Source organism: Glycine max, chromosome 14 (genome assembly GCF_000004515.6).
Source record: "Glycine max cultivar Williams 82 chromosome 14, Glycine_max_v4.0, whole genome shotgun sequence".
NCBI lineage: Eukaryota > Viridiplantae > Streptophyta > Magnoliopsida > Fabales > Fabaceae > Glycine > Glycine max.
In genome coordinates this window covers 42601307-42621777 of record NC_038250.2, presented here as the reverse complement: position 1 = coordinate 42621777, position 20471 = coordinate 42601307, and the positions used below count along the sequence as shown (strand labels likewise).

Below are 20471 nucleotides of genomic sequence, written 5' to 3'. Positions count from 1 at the left end.
TTTATTAAATAGGAAATGAGACTGGTATTTTATTATTTTTAATAAATTTCAATGAATAATAAACAATAGGTTTTAAAAAATATGTTAAAAAAATGTAGGTTTAAACTTTAAATATTCTTTTGATGCTTATAGTTGTTCTGACTTTTCAATTTAGTAACTATAATTTAAAACAGTTCATCCATCCCAACCTTCCATAATTGCAATCTACCACCACTCAAAACAATTGTCGTGGCAGACTAAAGACAACATTGATAGAACAGATGACGTTAAGGGTGATTTTATGGGGAGGACAAAATTGACAAGAGAAAAAAAAATGCAACTACAGAAATCAAATTGGGGAGGACAAAATTGACAAGAAGAAAAAAAAAACGCAACTACAGAGATCAAATTGACATGCTTTAAACAATATGTACCATATTGGAAATTACAACTATAGAAACCAAAAGAAAATTATTCTCTTGATTTTCTTTCGTATTGTAAAACAGAGCATCTTGTTAAGCTTGTATGTTCTTTTTTAGTACAATATACTTCACTCTTGGTAGATATTTAAATTACAATGTCACATTTTTTCCCTAAAAGTTAACATATTTTAATGTAAAAAATGTCTGTTAATAGTTATAAACTACTATGGATGGACCTTGTAAGTTCAAACAATATTTTTCTTCTTTTTTCCAGCTTCAAGACCACTAACAAATGTAGAGACAAAGAGAGGAATGTGGCGAAATGTAACCGTAGAAGTGAATTGACATATTGAAGGCCGATCCATAAACAGGAACAAAACCAAGTCAGTAAATCCGCAACAGAAATTTAGTGGAATTGGAATGAGTGTTGCTAGGTGCACCCAGCATTATTGCTAGTGCACCCAACATTCTAAAAAACTGGTAAAATTGTCCTTGTTTGGTTTTCCTCTTATGGATCAAGTTGATCCGTAAGAAGAAAAATAATAATTTATTAAATATACAGCATATTTAAAGATATTGTTTAAGGTTATTTTATACATATTAATAAAAATCAATAAATACATAAAAGATAATAATAATTTTATAAAATTAATATTATCATCATTAATTTATTTTTTATTTTTATAATTAATCATATCATTAATATTATAAAGAATATAAAAAAATAATTAGTATTATATTAAAAATTAAAATACTGACTACTTTATAATACATTTCTTTACATGATCATTAGTATAAGTGAGAAAATAGTAATTATAAGAGAATTTAAAAATATTAGTATGTTATATAAAATAAGGATCTTAGATAACGAATGATGTCCATTTTTTGTTTAATTTTTTTTTTACACCCTTTTCAACTTCTTTATTTCAATTATATTTAAAGTTATATTTCAAATTATTTTTTATTAGTTGGTAACCTAAGTTAACTAGACCATTTATAATAATTTACATATACTATAACTAAGTTAACTAGACCATTTTAATAACACGCGTGTATATAGACACAAATGGAATATGCAATCAATGAAAATAAATAAAACTAACATTACTAATGAAAATAAATAAAACCAACAATACTCATGAAATGAGTTCATGTACAATATATGTATATACATGGAATATCAATATAAAATATGTACATAAACTACGCCTGATCTGTGCGCCGCCTGCGTCTAGACCTAACATATACTAGATGGTCATGTGTCACACTCCTGGCCAATCTGAGGCATTCTTCGATCACCTCATGTGTCGATGAGCCAGGCGTGACCACCCCTAGACTCAGATGGCGCTCCAACCTCTTAGCAATTTCATCACAAACTTCATGTTACATACAAAACAAACTGGATTACACAAAATTATTATGCAAATATTGAGGTAAATGACGTAAATTATTAGTTATTACTTACCACTGCATGTTTAGGCTCCTCCGCAGATGTTGGCGATGCTCCTGGCTCCGGCACGTGAGGGACGACTCGGGGCTGCGGGGCGTGAGGGACGACTCGGGGCTACGGGGCATGACCATGAGACAGAGGATCTAATGCGTGACCTGGTGTCATGAAAGGATGGAAGATGCAGAAGAACCAGCTCATGTAGTCACTGGAACACGCCCCTGGCACAACGCACACCTCACCTGTTGGAACGATATGATCCTCATAGTGCATCCACATGTCATGTATATCATCATACGAGACCCACGAATCGACAGGAGGAGCAGGAATGATCTGCGTGTATCGAAATTGTCACACGACCCTCTCTGGTTGGTAATAAACAGCAACAGGCCCCCAGCGCGAGAGACCGGAATAGCACGATCTGATGTGGAAGTTTCGGACCTCCCGGTGCTCCCCATAAGGGATCCAACAAACATCCGAAATCCGGAGTCGGTCCAGGCGCTCCCTGTACGCCGATGTACGAATGCTCTTCACGGTCTTTTTGGTCGCAATCCACCTACACGCACGCGGAGAATCCTCTTCGTACTTCTGATCAACAATGGAGTCCGCGACCGACGGAAAGTGCTTGTAAATCTAGCACTACAAATGTAACATCAAAAGTATAAACATTAATAATGAAAGTGTAACAAAATTTAAAGTTGAACATTGTTGAGACTGAACGAATAAAAAACATATTTGTTACCTGCAACAGTGTGATGTAACCGCCAAGCTGTCAGTTGTGGCTCATAGATGCATCGTTCAGCTAGTCGTACATATGCACCAAAGCATCTACTCCCCAAGCGTACCTCTTTGTCATACTGAGGTCATGAAGGGCCTCCAAGTAGACAACATGGACATTGGTTGCACTCTTGTTAGCAAACAGAGTGCAACCCAGAAGGTGAAAAAGATATGTGCGAGCCGTAGCTGTCCAATGACCTGCCTGGCATCGGCGCTCATATATATCACGTACCCATTGCAGGCGTACGTACGGTCCACGACACTGGGCTGTCTCAGCCCTAACAGACTCTAGAGAGACCATCAACAAGTCCACCAGCATCTGAACCGCATCGTCCACGTGCAAGGGCTCAAAAGCGTGTAAGTCACCAATCACGGGAAGATGGAGAAGCGAGGAGACGTCGTCCAACGTGATGGTGAGCTCTCCCACCGGGAGATGGAAACTAGACGTCTCCCGGTGCCACCGCTCCACAAACGCAGACAAAAGTCCCCGATCGCCGGTGTCTACCGAACACGCGATTAGAGGACTTAGTCCTGTACCAGCAACAAGTCCCTCATTGGCAGGGACTGGCTGCCTAAACTGTGGACCTTCCTCCCATGAGAGGATAGCTTCAATTGAGGACGCTCCTGAATTGAAGTATAAAAGAACGAAAAATTTGTTAAAATCATCATTTAAAGGAAAACTAATTTCAATCATAAAGTATAATTTACAAGTAACTAAAAATAAACAGTATAAATACCTTTCCCGTCCATACGCTGCAAGCAACGTGATCCGCATACAGGATCAACAGGGATGGGTCGCTCGGACCACCCAGAAATCCCTCATGCTCATCCTTAGCAACCTCTGCGCCTGTGTCCGCAAGAATGTCCTCTACAGCAGCTGGTGCCTCCATCGGGTCATCCTGAACATCTGGCGCAAGGATGACTAGTTCATCGTGCGCCGCAGTCACAGCGACTCGCTGCCTCCGTGCGGATGGAGTAAGCCGTCGATGCTGTGGAGCATCATCGGAATCATCACGATCTCTTCTGCCCACACCTCTGTCAGTGACCTGACCTAAGGCACGACCTAATCCTCTAGTCCTAACCATGATCTGCAAATGAGTACCGCAAAATCCATCACTCATTTCATTTTCTCAAATTTCAAGCATTTGGTTAACTCAATTCAATTACTCTAACGGCCATTTGTTGTTTTATCATATGTTTTACTTATTAGAGAGAAACTTGTTGAGCTTTATGAATCTGACAAACAATGGTCAACAACATCTCAAATGCTTAGTGGTATTGACCTTGATTCAGGAAGGTGTTGTTTTGTGGTCAACAACATCTCAAATGTGTGTGGATAAACAAACTAAGCATAAACAATGGTCAACAACATCTCAAATGCTGAGTGGTATTGACCTTGATTCAAGAAGGTGTTGTTTTGTGGTCAACATCATCTCAAATGTGTGTGGATAAACAAACTAAGCATAAACAATGGTCAACAACATCTCAAATGCTTAGTGGTCAACAACATCTCAAATGCTTAGAGAGAAACTTGTTGAGCTTTATGAATCTGAGAAACAATGATTTGTGAAGGAATGATGTGTGTGGATAAACGAAATAGAATCAAAATTGTGTTTGATGTGTGTGGATAAACGAAAATTAGGAATTAATGCTAAGATAGTGTTTGATGTGTGTGGATAAACGAAATAGAATCAAAATATACCATTTCTCAACACAATATTGTGTTTTGTTCTATTTTTATAATTCACCAAAGCTAGAATAGAACCCATTGGTTATGTTCCATTTTGTAACTTCTATTCTAATATGTTTACCAAATGCTACCTAAGAGTGTAACACTTACCAAAAATATATGATTGGATTCCTAGGATTCCTAGGAAACAGTATTTAGGACTGTGGAAGGTGTTGGTGGGGGTGGCATCTTTGTGTCCGTGCTTACTCTAGTTGTGATTTTTATCTTTGTAATAATGAGACTAGTTTTACTAGCAATATTTGGTTTGTAATATTTGGATAATTTCATACAAGCACTAGGTATCTCTTGGAATTTTTTAAATGAAGTAATTCATGCTAATCATTCAACGCTACTAAGCTGATGGATGATGGACTGTTTTTGCTATGGTCTTGGCTTCGAGCATCGGAGAAAGACTTTAATATGCACTTTAACTATTGGTCTACCAACCTAACAATATGTTTTTCAGCAGATTAGGAGGGCTCATTTTGTGGGGCATTAATTTAGGAGGGCTCGCAAGCCAAGGGGTATTGTTGATGTATTCTTTTTTGTAGGATGGATCACATCAGTCTGAAAGTAGCATCACATGTGGATCCACTAGGATTTTTATAACACCTTGTAATTATAGTACCTCTGGTACTCTTTTATTAATATATATATCCTATTTTGCTGATAAAAAAAAATGCTAATCAATATATACTATTTGGATAATTCCCTAAAAGAGGATATATCTATATATATAGAAAAGTTTATCTAAATAGACCCATAAATGTAACCACTGAGTGTGTTTTATTCTATTCATCATATAAGGGGGAGCATCCTAACTAATATGTATGTCTATGAAAAAGAGATATTAGGTGCTAATCGGGACAAGATTTTTTTCTAATGTGTCCAAGAAACAACCAAAAAAAGCTAATTAAAGGGGGAGCATTGTCAGTAATTACAATGTTCAAGTTCAACAATATTGAAACAACCAAAAACAAAATAAGGCAAGCAAACCTAATTAAAGGGGGAGCATTGATTTGCAGAAAATGATTGTACAGTCTAAATTAAAATACCCTAATTTCAAAAAAAGCTCACAATGTATCAAATATTTGGCATTTTTTCAATTAAAGTGAAACTGTTACTTTTACGGATCAAGTGATCCGTAAACAGCTCAGCAACTTCCCGATAGCAGTTTCCGCCATCGCCAACAACAATGGTGGAAGAAGCAAAAACGCAAAAGAGAAACGTACCTCGAAGAAGAAGCAGAAATGCGAAGAAGTCTTCCTCCTAATCACGACAACAATGGCGGCAACAAAGATGAAGAAGCAGAAACGCGAAGAAGAAGCCTTCATTTGGGAAGAAGATGCAGAATCACGGCACGAAGAAGAAGAACGAAGAAGATGCAGAATCTTGAAGCAGAAGAATGAAGAAGCAGAAGCAAAACCATCCGAGGAAGGAAGAAGAAGCAAGCACGGGAGAGAGGCGAGAGTTATTTTTTAAAAAAAAATACTGAGACTTTTAAGTCTTTTCCCACAAATTGCTGGGTGCACCAACAAGACTGTTGGGTGCACCTAACAGCACTCGATTGGAATTGACATGATTGGACATCACAAGTCCTACATTAACTAAGTTTAAACCTTATACTCAATATGATTATATATTTATTTTGCTTTATTGAAAGAAGAAAAAAAAAGGTTCTAACGTGGTTCTTTTTTATCAATTAAGTATTTTGACTATTTTTCCAAAAACGCTCATAATCAGAAAAGCCCAAGAGAAGAGGGAGTGCACTAGCAGAACAAAAAGATACATAGGAAAGAGAATAAAAAGGGACTACAACCGAAAGAATATACCAAAATAAATAAAAGTACCTCACTAACACACTAACCCCAATAGATACAACAGCCTACAAAATTGAAAAACTAAACCTCATAGGTTTTAAGTCTGGACACGAGATAAATTTACAAGCAAATAAGATAAGACTTAACAAAATAACCAAAGCCAAAGGTGACATATCAGTAACAATGAAACTAAGGAATGCCTAGAGGTAATAAGTTCAGGTGTGGCTGCAGAGGGTTTGGGGGACGTGTGTCCAGCAATGGCAGGCGGTATGCCATGAGCATTAGGGAAACTCTGCTGCTGATCCACCGGTAAAGGGTTTGGTGATCCAACACTGTAAGGTGATGAGAAACTTGCTCTATCTTGGCCTGCAGATTCTGAGCGATTAGCATGAAATACAAGTTCATATACTAGAAGCAAATGAAAAGGGTGGAGAGATAGCAATAGAACACATCATCGTGTGTTTTAGATATCAGTGGAGTTGATTTAAAAAAAATTGTGTTTTGAGAATGATATTTTAAAAGCAAAATGAGATGACATTTTATAATATCTTCTTTGAATAATATTTTTCATAAGTACTTATAAGAGAAGAAAAATAAATTGAACTTCATTATTTAAAATCAACTTATGCACTTTTCTTATTTTCTTTTCCTACAAGTGTTTATAGATAACAAAACATGATTGTGCCGAGTTTCCATGTCTATCAATTACTTATGTAGTTTATACCCCAAAACAGAACTTTTGAAAAATTATCAGGTCTATCAATTATTCTCATTCTTGTTTTGCAAGTCCCACTCTTGACTCTTCTATATGGCAAAACAAATTACCAGTAAAAAAAGAAACCAAATTAAACAAGCAGGAGATCTTTTACACTAAAGATTTGCAAAAATTATAGGTTAAAAGTTTTAAGTCAAAGAAGAAAGACTCACAATTCCATCTAGACCAGCTAAACCTTAGATTCTCCCGATCAAAGACCATTCGATAACCCATCAGGAAGTTCTCTGAAACAAAAGTATCAATTAAAAGGCAACAATCATTGTCAGCCAGCACAAGGATGTATGTTCATGTGCATATGATAAAAAGTGGAGCAGAATTATTGACAAATGGGGAAATTCCCCTGATTACAGTATGATTGCAGAACTTCAAGGGTCTGCACCTCACAATGCTCAAAGGCACTAACTCTTCTCAATTAACAGGATACAATCCCTCATTGGGCCTAATCAGTTGCAGCCACATTCCCCTTCTTTCTAAGATAACCCCTTGTGTTTTTTTTACTACCGAATTACTATAATAACTACCAACTGACCTATCAGCATACATATGTCAAGTCTGAGCAGTTACATGCATCTGCTCTCACAAACTTGTTTGAGCTACCAGACAACGAAAAGGAAAAAGAAATATTTTGAAAATTTGAACAGAAAAAAAAATAGAGGAGTTGTCTAGATAAAAGGAAATGTGATTAGGTTTCGCGTATGGCAGGCAGTGATATACTCACGTCCAATGGCAGCATAGTCGTCATCAGAAGGGCTTACAGGCAAACAAAAGATGGTGTATTCCTGTTCCTGCACCAGATGTTCATATTTCATCAAAATTATAACCAAGTCAGGAAAGACAAGAGAAAAGATTCTGCAAGGAAAACTAATAAATTTAGAATTTTAAACCACAAAAATATCCCAGCTGATCAGAGGAGAAATTTCACAGTGGACACTTGAGAATTGTTCATATGATATAATGGTCGCTTGTTCAGCACCATGACAACAGTTTTCTCCTCTAAGAGTAAGAAGAAAGACAAGAAACCATGTAGAAAAGCAGAAACTTGTTTTAGGACAGACCTAGAACATTTATATCCTAGAAGTATTGTAGAAAACAACCAATATCAGGTGAAGCATATATATGCTCAGTTAGCCATCATTGAATCAGAAAAGAGGTTAACATAAAATGTTTTCAGAATCCACTTCAACTTCTATACAACATATGTTGGAATTTGGAAGTCAATTTCTGATAGTAGAACATACTGGTTACATCACATTTTTTATTCACAAATGACCAATGTTCCATAATATCAGATCATTCAAAAGCTCAGTTTCAAAACCATACATCACTTTCTCTATATTTCTTACACTCTCTCCATGGATTCTGCATGCTAATTATTTGCTCTGAATTTAATAGAAGAGATTTTCTTTCATCTTCAAATTTTTAAGCAGCTTAGGAGTTAGGAATGGCAAGGTGGTTTTTCATTTGGGGTTTGATTTTTCTCGAGAATTCAGGGAAAACAAGGAACTTTATTCAAAACAATTTATTATTTTTACATAATTTTTAAGCTACAACCAAACTCAGACTCATCATAAAGATTCATTTTCTGTCAATGGCAGTCTCTAGATGCCAAAGTACTACTCATCAAAATACAAAAATCAACTATCACTGCCCCAGATACAAATGGAAGATTAATTTTTTTTACATTATTTTTTTATCAATATCTAAGATTCAGTCAAGTTTCAATCAAATAAACACACACACCAGAAGAGGGGGCAGGGTTGGAGGTTTAGCTCACCTGACTGGCAGGATCAATAAAAATAGGATTTTGAATTAAATAGGTTTGATTCCTAGAGAAAGCGAGATTCAATGGGGGAATGCTAATCAACTCCTGTGAACTTTCACATGAAAAACAGCCATGAGTTACAATGAAATGTAAGATGCTTATATGCCTAAATGACTGATCATATAGTATCTTACCTGGCATTATAGCAGTACTCCCATGAATTTTGGAGAACAATACTGGTTGCATTTACTTGTTTGTCAAACTGTATCCAGTGAAGATTTCTTTTAGACCAGTTTATGCATGACCATACACCACTAGATTTATGGTAAAAGGAATTACCTCAATTACAACTTTTTGATAAACTTCATTGGGAAGAAATGTGAAAGAAGATCCACTGTCAATAAGTGCTTGAAACCTAGTTTCCTTGAGACATAAGCTCCCAACACAAAAGCTCTCTACTCCAACAATATAAGCATTACTGCAACAACTAAAACAATTAGCATGCAACACAAAGCAATAAGATTTGGAACATGTAGAAATGGCATCTAAATTAAGCAGCAGGCCAAGGGCATTATATAAAATACATACAATTTCCCATCTATGGGTAAAAAGGGTGTTGAATGTTGGGTGACATGACCTTGGTCACCAAAGATAATTCTCCCAGATTCATTCTCTTCGAAACAGATTGAAAAGGAATTCTGAATAAGTCCTGCCTTTGCCAGTAAACTTGGGACTGAAATGTTTCCAGGTCCTAGCCCTAGAACACCATCAGGACCAGCTCCGCGTAAATATTCACCAGTTTGTTTCCTTCCACAACTGCACTCATAAAAATCAATTATCATTAGCACTTGAAGCTTATAAGCTTGACCAACACATCAAACCTCAAAGAACAAAAAACTACAAAATTTTAAACAGTAATAAACATACCCTAAAATGATAGAGGCTTGCACCGAATTTTGTTCTGCATGTTTTCCATTGGATGTCAAATGTAGTTTGTCTTCGAAGACATATCCAGAACTTGAGGTATTGGCTGAGGAATACTGAACTGCATAAGGGCAAGGATCCTTAGAGCCTTTGCAAACGGAATGGACATCACACAACTTATGACCACAAGGTAGATGTCTGCTGGTGTTGGATAATGATGGTCTATACTGATTCAGATCCCTGTCCTGCATTAGAGATGCCCCCATATAAAAGAGAGCATCTGCCAATCAATCATTGAAATTAACAGCTAAATTTCTTACCCCTCTTGCAAGAACTGTTGTTGAAGTCCAAATATGAACATTCAAAGTATATTATTATTTACTTGTAAAAAGTTTGATCCTATACTTTAAGGGAGAATGTCATTAAAAGATAGCTAAGAAGCATGGATGCAGTGACACAGGACATGGCACAGATACTCATACTATGATAGTGATCCTACAGTATTTCAAGTGTCATTAGAATTTTGAGTTGCTACATACAAAACAAGCCCTTGTTTTGAAGTGCTCTTGACTTGACTTACCAATAACAATTTTTATAGGGCACATTTTAATTGATAGCAGAAAAGATGCACATACACAGAATGGGCTTCTTCTGTTATCCCCTAGCATATTCTTAACCCTCTACCTCACCTGTGTCCGTATTAAAGGGCTGCTTTGCAGCAGAATCCCACACACTTATGTAATGAATGATTAACAAAATGAATATTTCAACAAGAACAACAAAGACAAAACTTGAAGCAAAATGAAGTGAACATGAAGGTCGTCAAAGCAATGAAATAACACAAAATAATTGAGAGATGAAAAAGTATTACAGGTAAATGGAAGTCATATCACAGACTTACCAACACATTGTAATTACCGGCAGACAGGGAAGCACATTCAATGCAGTCACAGGGAACCCAAAGCATGTCACTTCCAGCATCTAATGCTACAAGAAATGAAACATTTGGAGTCCCTATATCAATCCATGTGTAATGCAACCTGAAATTCAACAATGAACAAGTTCATACACACCATCCCCAACCTTCTTCAGCATCCACTCTGTTAGGAATGAAGGGAATAATGGTGGACCTAGTGGAACGATGGAACCAAATGATTCCTTACTCAATCATGAGGTGGGCCCTAGAGAATGGAAGGTATATTCTAGAAGGGGGAAAAGAGTCACAAAGGGGTAGCTGTACTCTGGTGACGTGTGGAGAGAGAGATGAGCTAGTAACTAATTTCCCTTGTTATAAGGAGTGAGAATGAGGGAGAGAAGGGGGGAATCTAGTGAATTGATAGAATGGTTAGGCAGCAATAGCTGGCCTATAGGAGCCACTGCTCTGTGTCAGATTTAGGGATTTCATTCCTCTTATTCTGTTAAATCTCCATTGTCATTATAATAAAGCTCATTTATACAGTATTACTGTTTCATTCCTTTACATTCTGCTAGTTGTGTTTTCTGGTTCCTAACAATTTGGTCCGACCTGCCGGATCCGTTAACAGGACCAGTGAATGCCACCAAAACAAAACCCACTCACACTGATCAGAAGAATGGATGCTAGAGTCGCATCGTTAGAAGAAGAAATCGCGGGAGTCAAAACCACGCTGTCATCCATGGAAAGAAACCAAGCTCTTCTCATCTCAATGATGGAGAAGAGCCTTGGGAAATCCATACTCACGGAGGAAGAGGGCGAAGATGGGGACGAAGGTCCGGCGGAGTCAGGCGGAGACGGGTCGGGGAAGAAGACAGCGAGTTCTGCTTCGCGAAAGATGCCGAGCGACGTGATTTCTGAGTTTCGACAATCGGCGAAGAAGGTGGAGCTACCTATGTTTGATGGAGAGGATCCGGCTGGATGGATCTCTCGAGCAGAAGTGTACTTTCGGGTGCAGGACACTACTCCGGCCGTGAAGGTAGATCTGGCCCAGTTGTGTATGGAGGGGCCAACTATACATTTCTTCAATTCCTTACTCAATGAGGAAGAAGAACTGACCTGGGAGCGATTGAAGGGAGCGTTGGTGGAGAGATATGGAGGCCATGGTGAAGGAGATGTGTATGAACAGCTGACAGCCCTCCGGCAAGTGGGGACGGTGGATGAGTATATCACCGAGTTTGAGTATCTCACAGCTCAAATTCCTCCATTACCGGACAAACAATTTTCCGGTTACTTTTTACACGGGTTGAAGGCGGATATTAAAGGGAAAGTGAGGAGTTTATCGGCGGTGGGAAATTTGAGTCGAGGGAAATTGCTACAGGTGACAAGGGTGGTGGAACGAGAGGTTAGGGGTGATGCTAGAACGGGTATTAGTAAACACCCCAAATCGGGTCATGGGTCACCCAAACCCGGGTTTGGTGGGTCCAGTAAGGGAGGTGGAGCTGACTGGGTGATGGTCAAAGGGAAGGAGAATGGGCCTAGTGGAGGTAGTAAGGGAGGTGGTTTTGGGCCCAGAAGTGAAAAAGGAAGAAACGGCCCACTTGATAGAGGTTTCTCTCATTTATCTTACAATGAGTTGCTTGAGAGGAAACAAAAGGGGCTGTGTTTCAAATGTGGGGGTCCTTTTCACCCAAAACATCAATGCCCTGATAAACACTTGAGGGTTTTGATAACAGAGGAGGAGGAAACGGAGGAAGGAGGAGGAAAACTATTGGCAGTAGAAGTGGAAGATGAAGAAGGGGGGTCTGAAGGAGAGATGAGCATATTGAGCTTACTCCAATTGGGCCAGTTGGGCACTGATAAGCCTCAGTCTATCCAGTTGAAAGGTGCAGTGAATGGGGTGCCAGTAGTAATTTTGGTGGACAGTGGGGCTACCCACAACTTTATTGATAAAAGATTGGTGCAAAAAATGAGCTGGGCTGTGGACAATTCAACTTCTATGTGTATCAAGTTGGGAGATGGGACTAAGGCCCAATCCATAGGGGTCTGTCCAGACTTGGGCGTTGAGGTAGGAGAGGTGCAGTTAGCAATACGAGCCCATTTGTTTGATTTGGGTGGTGTAGATATTGTTTTGGGGGTGGATTGGTTGAGAACCTTGGGAGATATTATTATGAATTGGAACAAGCACACCATGAGTTTTTGGCATAACAAAAAATGGGTGACTCTTCAAGGGTTGAATGATAACATGGAAACCTTGAATAGTATTGTGGGAGGCACCAACAGAGGAGGAAAAGGGTGGATGTGGAGTATAGAGAAGAAGAGGGGTGATGAGAATGATCTCAATATTGGGCAACAAAAGGAGTTGGAGGGGTTGTTGTCTAAATATGAGCACATTTTCAAAGAGCCTAGGGGGTTACCACCAAGGAGAAAGAAAGAGCACGCTATCAATTTGAAAGGAGGGCTGGAGGCTGTCAACGTGAGGCCTTATAGATATCCTCATCATCACAAAAACGAGATAGAGAAGCAAGTCAAAGAGTTGTTGGCAGCAGGGGTGATAAGGCCTAGCACGAGCTCTTTCTCTAGTCCGGTGATTCTTGTTAAGAAGAAGGATGGTTCATGGAGAATGTGCATTGATTATAGAGCACTTAACAAGGCCACAATTCCGGACAAATTCCCAATTCCGGTGATAGAGGAGCTGCTTGATGAACTTCACGGAGCAACAATTTTCTCCAAATTGGATCTCAAATCCGGGTACCATCAAGTCAGGGTCCATGAAGAAGATATCCATAAGACGGCGTTTCGCACCCATGAAGGACATTACGAATTCCTAGTGATGCCTTTTGGATTAATGAACGCTCCCTCCACATTCCAAAGTTTGATGAATGAGGTATTTCGAGTACACTTAAGGAAGTTTGTGTTAGTGTTCTTTGATGATATTCTTGTTTATAGTAGAGATTGGACTACACACTTATGTCATTTAGAAGAAGTGTTGAGAGTCTTGAAATTACATGGTCTGGTAGCTAATAAGAAAAAGTGTCATTTTGCACAAAAATCTGTGGACTATTTGGGGCATGTGATATCTGGAAAAGGTGTAGCTGTGGATCCTAATAAAGTAGAAAGTGTGGTGAAGTGGCCAACTCCCAAGAATGTTAAAGGGGTGAGGGGATTCTTGGGCCTGACGGGCTACTATAGAAAATTCATAAGAAACTATGGGAAGGTAGCTAGACCCTTGACTACATTGACAAAGAAAGATGCTTTTACATGGAATGAAGAGACTCACAAGGCTTTTGAGGCTTTGAAAGAGAGTCTTACAACTGCCCCTGTTCTTGCTTTACCAGATTTCACTAAAGAATTCACCATTGAATGTGATGCTTCAGGTGTGGGGATTGGAGCTATATTGATGCAAGAAAAACGACCTATTACTTACTTTAGTAAGGCATTAGGGGTGAGAAATGTGGCCAAATCAGCCTATGAGAAGGAGTTGATGGCTGTAGGGTTGGCTATACAACATTGGAGGCCTTATTTGTTAGGGAGGCGTTTTACAGTGTCCACAGATCAGAAGAGTCTCAAACAACTGTTGCAGCAGAAAATTGTAACAGTAGAGCAGCAAAATTGGGCTACAAAGTTGTTGGGGTTTGATTTCAATATTGTTTACAAACCAGGAAAATTGAATGGAGGTGCAGATGCACTATCTAGAGTTCATGAAGGAGGTGAAGTATGTGTGATGACTTCTAGTTTGCAATGGAAGGATGTAGACATTTTGAGAGAAGAATTTGCCCAAGACCCACATTTACAAAAGATAGTAAATGATTTACAACAGAATAAGGACTCTAGGCCAGGCTTTGAATTCAAGCAAGGGGTGTTATTGTATGACGGACGACTGGTGATTTCAAGTAAGTCAGTTTTGATTCCTACTTTGTTGAAGGAATTCCATGAAACTTCACAAGGTGGACATTCTGGTTTCTACAGAACATACAGGCGGTTGGCTGTTAATGTGTACTGGGTAGGCATGAAAAATGTTGTTCAGGAGTTTGTGAGAAGTTGTGATGTTTGCCAACGCCAAAAATATTTAGCTAGTTCACCTGGAGGACTGCTACAACCTCTTCCTATACCAGACAGAATTTGGGAAGACATTTCTATGGATTTTATAACTGGACTACCCAAATCTAAGGGGTTTGAGGCTATTTTGGTAGTGGTAGATCGTTTATCAAAATATTGCCATTTCATTGCTTTGAAGCATCCCTATACAGCCAGAACAATAGCAGAGGTGTTTGTGAAGGAAATTGTTAGGCTCCATGGTGTACCTTTATCAATTGTAAGTGATAGAGATCCCATATTTATGAGCAACTTTTGGAGGGAGATGTTCAAACTACAGGGGACTAAGCTGAAGATGAGTAGTGCTTACCACCCAGAATCAGATGGCCAAACAGAAGTGGTTAATAGATGTTTGGAAACCTATCTAAGATGCTTCATAGCTGACCAACCGAAAATATGGGTGCATTGGGTTCCATGGGCAGAATATTGGTTTAACACCACTTATCATGCTTCAACAGGCAAGACTCCCTTTGAGGTGGTTTATGGAAGGACTCCCCCAACTATTACACGATGGATCCAAGGAGAAGTTAGAGTGGAGGCAGTACAAAAGGAGCTTTTAGACAGAGATGAAGCTATCAAACAATTAAAAGTTCACTTGTTGAGAGCCCAAGATAGGATGAAACAGTTTGCTGATAAGAAGAGATGTGACAGGAGCTTTTCCATAGGAGAATGGGTGTTTGTCAAGCTAAGGGCCCATAGACAAAAGTCAGTAGTCTCATGTATTTATCCTAAACTAGCAGCAAAATACTTTGGTCCTTATCCAGTGGTCTCACACATAGGGGCAGTTGCTTACAAATTAAAGCTGCCTGAAGACTCCCGCGTGCATCCTGTATTTCACGTGTCCTTGTTAAAGAAAGCTGTGGGGTCCTACAATGGAGAGGAGACTTTACCAGATGACTTAGATGGAGAGAAGGACAATACTTTTGAACCGGACACAGTCTTGGCACAGAGGACTGTACAAGTACAGGGTGAAGAGGTAAGGCAGGTCCTAGTGCAATGGAAAGGACGAAATATAGAGGAGGCTACATGGGAAGAGGCAGTGATGATGACAAGTCAGTTTCCAAACTTTAGCCTTGAGGACAAGGCAGTAATTTCAGATGGAGGTGTTGTTAGGAATGAAGGGAATAATGGTGGACCTAGTGGAACGATGGAACCAAATGATTCCTTACTCAATCATGAGGTGGGCCCTAGAGAATGGAAGGTATATTCTAGAAGGGGGAAAAGAGTCACAAAGTGGTAGCTGTACTCTGGTGACGTGTGGAGAGAGAGATGAGCTAGTAACTAATTTCCCTTGTTATAAGGAGTGAGAATGAGGGAGAGAAGGGGGGAATCTAGTGAATTGATAGAATGGTTAGGCAGCAATAGCTGGCCTATAGGAGCCACTGCTCTGTGTCAGATTTAGGGATTTCATTCCTCTTATTCTGTTAAATCTCCATTGTCATTATAATAAAGCTCATTTATACAGTATTACTGTTTCATTCCTTTACATTCTGCTAGTTGTGTTTTCTGGTTCCTAACACACTCCAACTCCCTTCTATCGCATATTTCTACTCATTTAACCAATAAAAACACAAGCAGCCAAGTCCAGTGAAAAAAACCCATCACAGCAAACCATTTCAAATTTGACTCTTGAGCGTGCACCTCAATAACAACTCATAGTCCTAGTAAAAGCCAGTAATTTCAACCAAAGTTACCTTTTCAATTCTTTTTTAAAAAAAATACTCTGTAGTTTCCAGAGATTGCACACGATACCCGCCTTTTAAACCCATACATTAACTCCCTTAATTTTGAAAAATACATGACACCTACAACCCTGAAACCCAAGAAACTCATTACAGCATTTACCCCTGTAAGGGGTTCCTGTAAAGTGTAAACATAATAGAAAGACAGTATCGTGTACAATCTCAAAAAACACTGGGGAGTCAGTATAATTGGCTCCAAAAAAGAGTCTTTTCAAAAGAAACTTAGGAGTGTCAGTATAATTTTTTCTAAAAAACAAAGTCCTTAAAAAAAGAGTCTTCATTTGGTCCTACATTGTCTCCATTTTCAGTTTTAGTGAGAAAACCGCAAGTTTCAGTCCCTAAACAGTTTCTCTGTAGCGGTTTGCTAAAAATATGTTCTCTAGTGTTAACACTTAACAACAAAGACCAAAACTTAACACTTATGCATGTGCAAGACTAAATCTTACAGTTTTCTATGTAAGGACTACAACTTAAAATGAGGGCAACTTCAGGTAACAAAAGAATAGTTTAACCAAAACAATAAATCGAAGCTTGTTAATTTCATAGTTGGCATAACATTCTACACCTTTATAAGATCATACAACAACAACAACAACAACAACAACAACAACAACAACAACAACAAAGCAAGGAGGAACAAAAAGACTCAAACTTTATATTTTCCAGAGAACATTCCATGAGACCAAAACTCACTCACTCACCAATAAAGCGCATTGCCAAACAAAAAGGTCTGGCCACCTTCAAAAGGGTACAGCATCTCATACTGCGAGCCAAGCCTCATCCTCTGCCGTGTCACGTCACTTCTAAGAAGCAACCTGAAATACTCAGAGCTGTTCCTCTCAGGCCACGCTTGAAGAAGCACAGAACCGTCGCTGCCCCTTGAAGCCAAATGAGCCTTAGCCTCCTCAGAGAAACGGTGAATGAGCCTAGAAGAAAATGTGACCCCCACGGCACCCTCCATGGCAAGACCCTTGGCCAGTAACAGCCACAGAAGAAGCCCAATCGCCATGAAAAAGAAGGAAAAAAAAAAAAAGCTAAACACAAAGAACCCAAATAAGGTAAAAAGCTCAACTTTAGTTCCAGAAGTAGAAGTTACACGAACCAAAACCCAAAATGGGTAGCGAAAAAGGATTTAAATTGGGGAAAAATGAGTTCTGGTCCTTGAAATTGGAGGTGGGGTGGTGCAAAGTTTGAAACTTTGAAGCTTGCTTTCTTTATTTTATTTTATTTTTTCTTCTTCAGGGGAGAGACTAGAGAGGGTGGTGGCGGGGATCGGGTGCGCAGTGTGCACCTTTGTGGGTTCCAATAGTGTTTTCCCGTGAACGTGGCGAAGGGATAGAGGGGGGAGGCATGTGTCTAATCTGTTGTATGTACTCTGTTGCATAGAGTTTGTTTATTATAACTTGGGATGCCTATTCTATGTGATGATTAATATTTATTATAAACTTATTATAAATTTATGAATAATAGTGGTCCATAGAGTGAAAGAGAGAAAATGCAAGGTACTAAAAGGCAGTTTGGTTAGTTGCAAGACAAATGGCTAGAGTTTCATTATAGATCATTCCAGAGTACATATGGCTAGGATAATTTATTCGAATTAGTTAGACGAATGTTGGTGCTTTTTAATTTTTTTATTAGATTTAAATGCAAATGTTTGTATTTTACTTAATTTATAATTTTGATTTTTTATTTTAAAATTAAAATATTTAGTTCTCTTATTTTTAAAAATATGTAATTTTAATTTTTCAATTTTAAAATATAAATATTTAATTTTCGTATTTTAAAAAATATACAATTTTAGTCCACGTATTTTAAATAATTTATAATTTTTGTTTAATATTTAATTTTTTTCTACATTTTCTATTTCATTTTTTACTTTATAATTAATTAAATTATTTTATGATAATATCTTAAATAAATAGGTTAAGTTTAAGGTTTGAACCAAAGGAAAAAAATAAAACATAAAAAAAATTCATAATTTGACGAATATTATAATTTTTTTTTAAAATAGAAGAATGAAATATATTATAAATAGAAACATCAAAATTACATAATTTTTAAAATAAAAGAACTAAATATATCAATTTTAAAATAAAAGAAATAAAACTATGGATGATATAAAATAGGAATCATAATTTCATTTTATTGTGAAGATAGAACTCATGTGAGGTTGTTGATGAAGAAAACTACATGAGAGCCAGATTTTATTTGCAGGTATTTATGGAGGAAAAAAAATAAGAAAATAAATTAAATTAAATTAGGATTTTGGGTGTAGAACTAAATTAAGTTAAAATTAATTTATTTAATTAACTTGTATAGAAAATTTGTATATAAATTTTTAAAAATTGATTTAATGTTTGATAATATAAATTAATTTTACATTATTATTTAATTATAAATCATCGTTTAAATAACTTTAAAATAATTATTTTAAAATTAATAAATTTATCATATAGGTGATATATTACAATTGAATAACTGTGTAAAATTTTTACATTGTGAACGTATAACTTTTTTTCTCTCTCTGATATATATATATATATATATATATATATATATATATATATATATATATATATATATAATCTTTTTATTTGTGTTTCGGTTAGGAGAGATCTCCAATTAATAACCCAGAGATAACCTATGATTAGAGCCTTTAAAATCGAGACACCTTTAAGAACAAAACTGTAAGGATTCATTGAGTTTCACAAGGAACAATTAATATCTAAAATGTGTTTACCTTAACAGCATTGATGAACTTGAGGTTAGAACAATCTTGCTTCTCAGCTTTGACTTTTTGAAAATTTGTTTTTTACACCAAAAAGACTATCATCACTTATGGATTGAGGCTAAGTGTGATTTATAAACACTCTTCTTCTTTAAAGCCGGAAGACATCTTATAACGATAAAATCATGATTAGCCATCAAGTGCCAAAATCCCAAAACAGATAATATATCCTTTGTGGTGATCCTAATTTTACAAGTGAATTTAAGGTTTAAATAATTTTATTTTCTTATAAATATTTTTGAAAAATATCTAAATAATACCTTATTACGTACATAATTTACTATTTTAGTAAATTTTATGAGAATATTATTTAATAAAATAACTATTAAAAATGTTTATCATAACATACATCATATTTCTCATATCATTATTGGAGAATATTTATGTGTTTATGTGTTTTTTTTTTAATAATATTTGGTGCAAAGACTTGTAACATTTTTGGATGAATTACTATAAGAAGTTAAAGATTAACTCCTTGTTATACTGAGATTATTTAAGGGATTGATCTTTTCTAATAAATAATATATCTGTTTTACACGCACAAATCAAATCAAGATGGAACTCCTTTGCACATGTTAAGGGACAAGGTTTTATAACATTAATTTATGTCATTTTTGTTTTTTTTACAGAATTTATGTTATCTTTGTTGGAGAATACTTTTGTGCTTATTATTTTAGTAGTAACATTCAGTGCATAATTGAGAAGGAAATAATTAAGGGATTGAAAAAAAATGAAATTTGAAATGAATAAAAATTTTAAAGAGATATTTTTTTTTACTTTAAAAAAGTTATTTTTCCTCTTTTTTATCATTTTATCTTCAAGCAAATAAAGAAGTATGTAGCATTGTCGGTACTCAATAATTCTCTTGTCATATTTTTTATAAGACTTTTTATGATAGTTTGAATTTTAATAAATTTATATTGTAAGAATTTAAAAGATTTGAAAGGATTTTATAAAATTATAAGGTTTAAAAAAATTGTGAATTTTTAAAAACACATTCAAAATTATAAGAATTAGTAAAAAAAATTATAAGAAATGTTGAGGTTTGAACAAAAAAAAAGTAAAATCAACAGAGTTTTTTTTAATCTTTTAATAACTACATTAATTCTAACTTTATGTCTTCCTATACTAATATTTATTGTAATAATATCTTCTCATTGGCGGTCTTGGATTTGAATAATAGATTTAAAATTATACATTAGTTTTTCTAATTTTTTTATTACTACAATTATTTTATAATAAATATAATGAGATTAAATGGGGTGTAATAATAAATATATATAGGAAGGGGTAGTGAT

General features: G+C 36.6%; 1 long non-coding RNA gene and 1 pseudogene across 2 annotated transcripts; both read right to left on the bottom strand.

Annotated features, from left to right (window-relative positions):
• Positions 1 to 1577: 1577 nt before the first annotated feature.
• LOC121173423 (uncharacterized) lies at positions 1578 to 3244 on the bottom strand. Its single transcript, XR_005888280.1, has 3 exons — positions 2591 to 3244; positions 1867 to 2487; positions 1578 to 1777 (listed from the first exon to the last, which is right to left on the bottom strand). It is a non-coding gene; the product is annotated as an uncharacterized lncRNA (long non-coding RNA).
• A 2880-nt stretch (positions 3245 to 6124) lies between these two features.
• On the bottom strand, positions 6125 to 17800 carry LOC100819355 (aspartic proteinase-like protein 1; annotated as a pseudogene). The gene is made up of 10 exons (XR_001384696.3): positions 17087 to 17800; positions 10537 to 10675; positions 9639 to 9880; positions 9300 to 9527; positions 9051 to 9189; positions 8906 to 8973; positions 8724 to 8823; positions 7668 to 7734; positions 7102 to 7173; positions 6125 to 6540 (listed from the first exon to the last, which is right to left on the bottom strand). The product of XR_001384696.3 is annotated as an aspartic proteinase-like protein 1 (transcript).
• Between the last annotated feature and the right edge of the window lie 2671 nt (positions 17801 to 20471).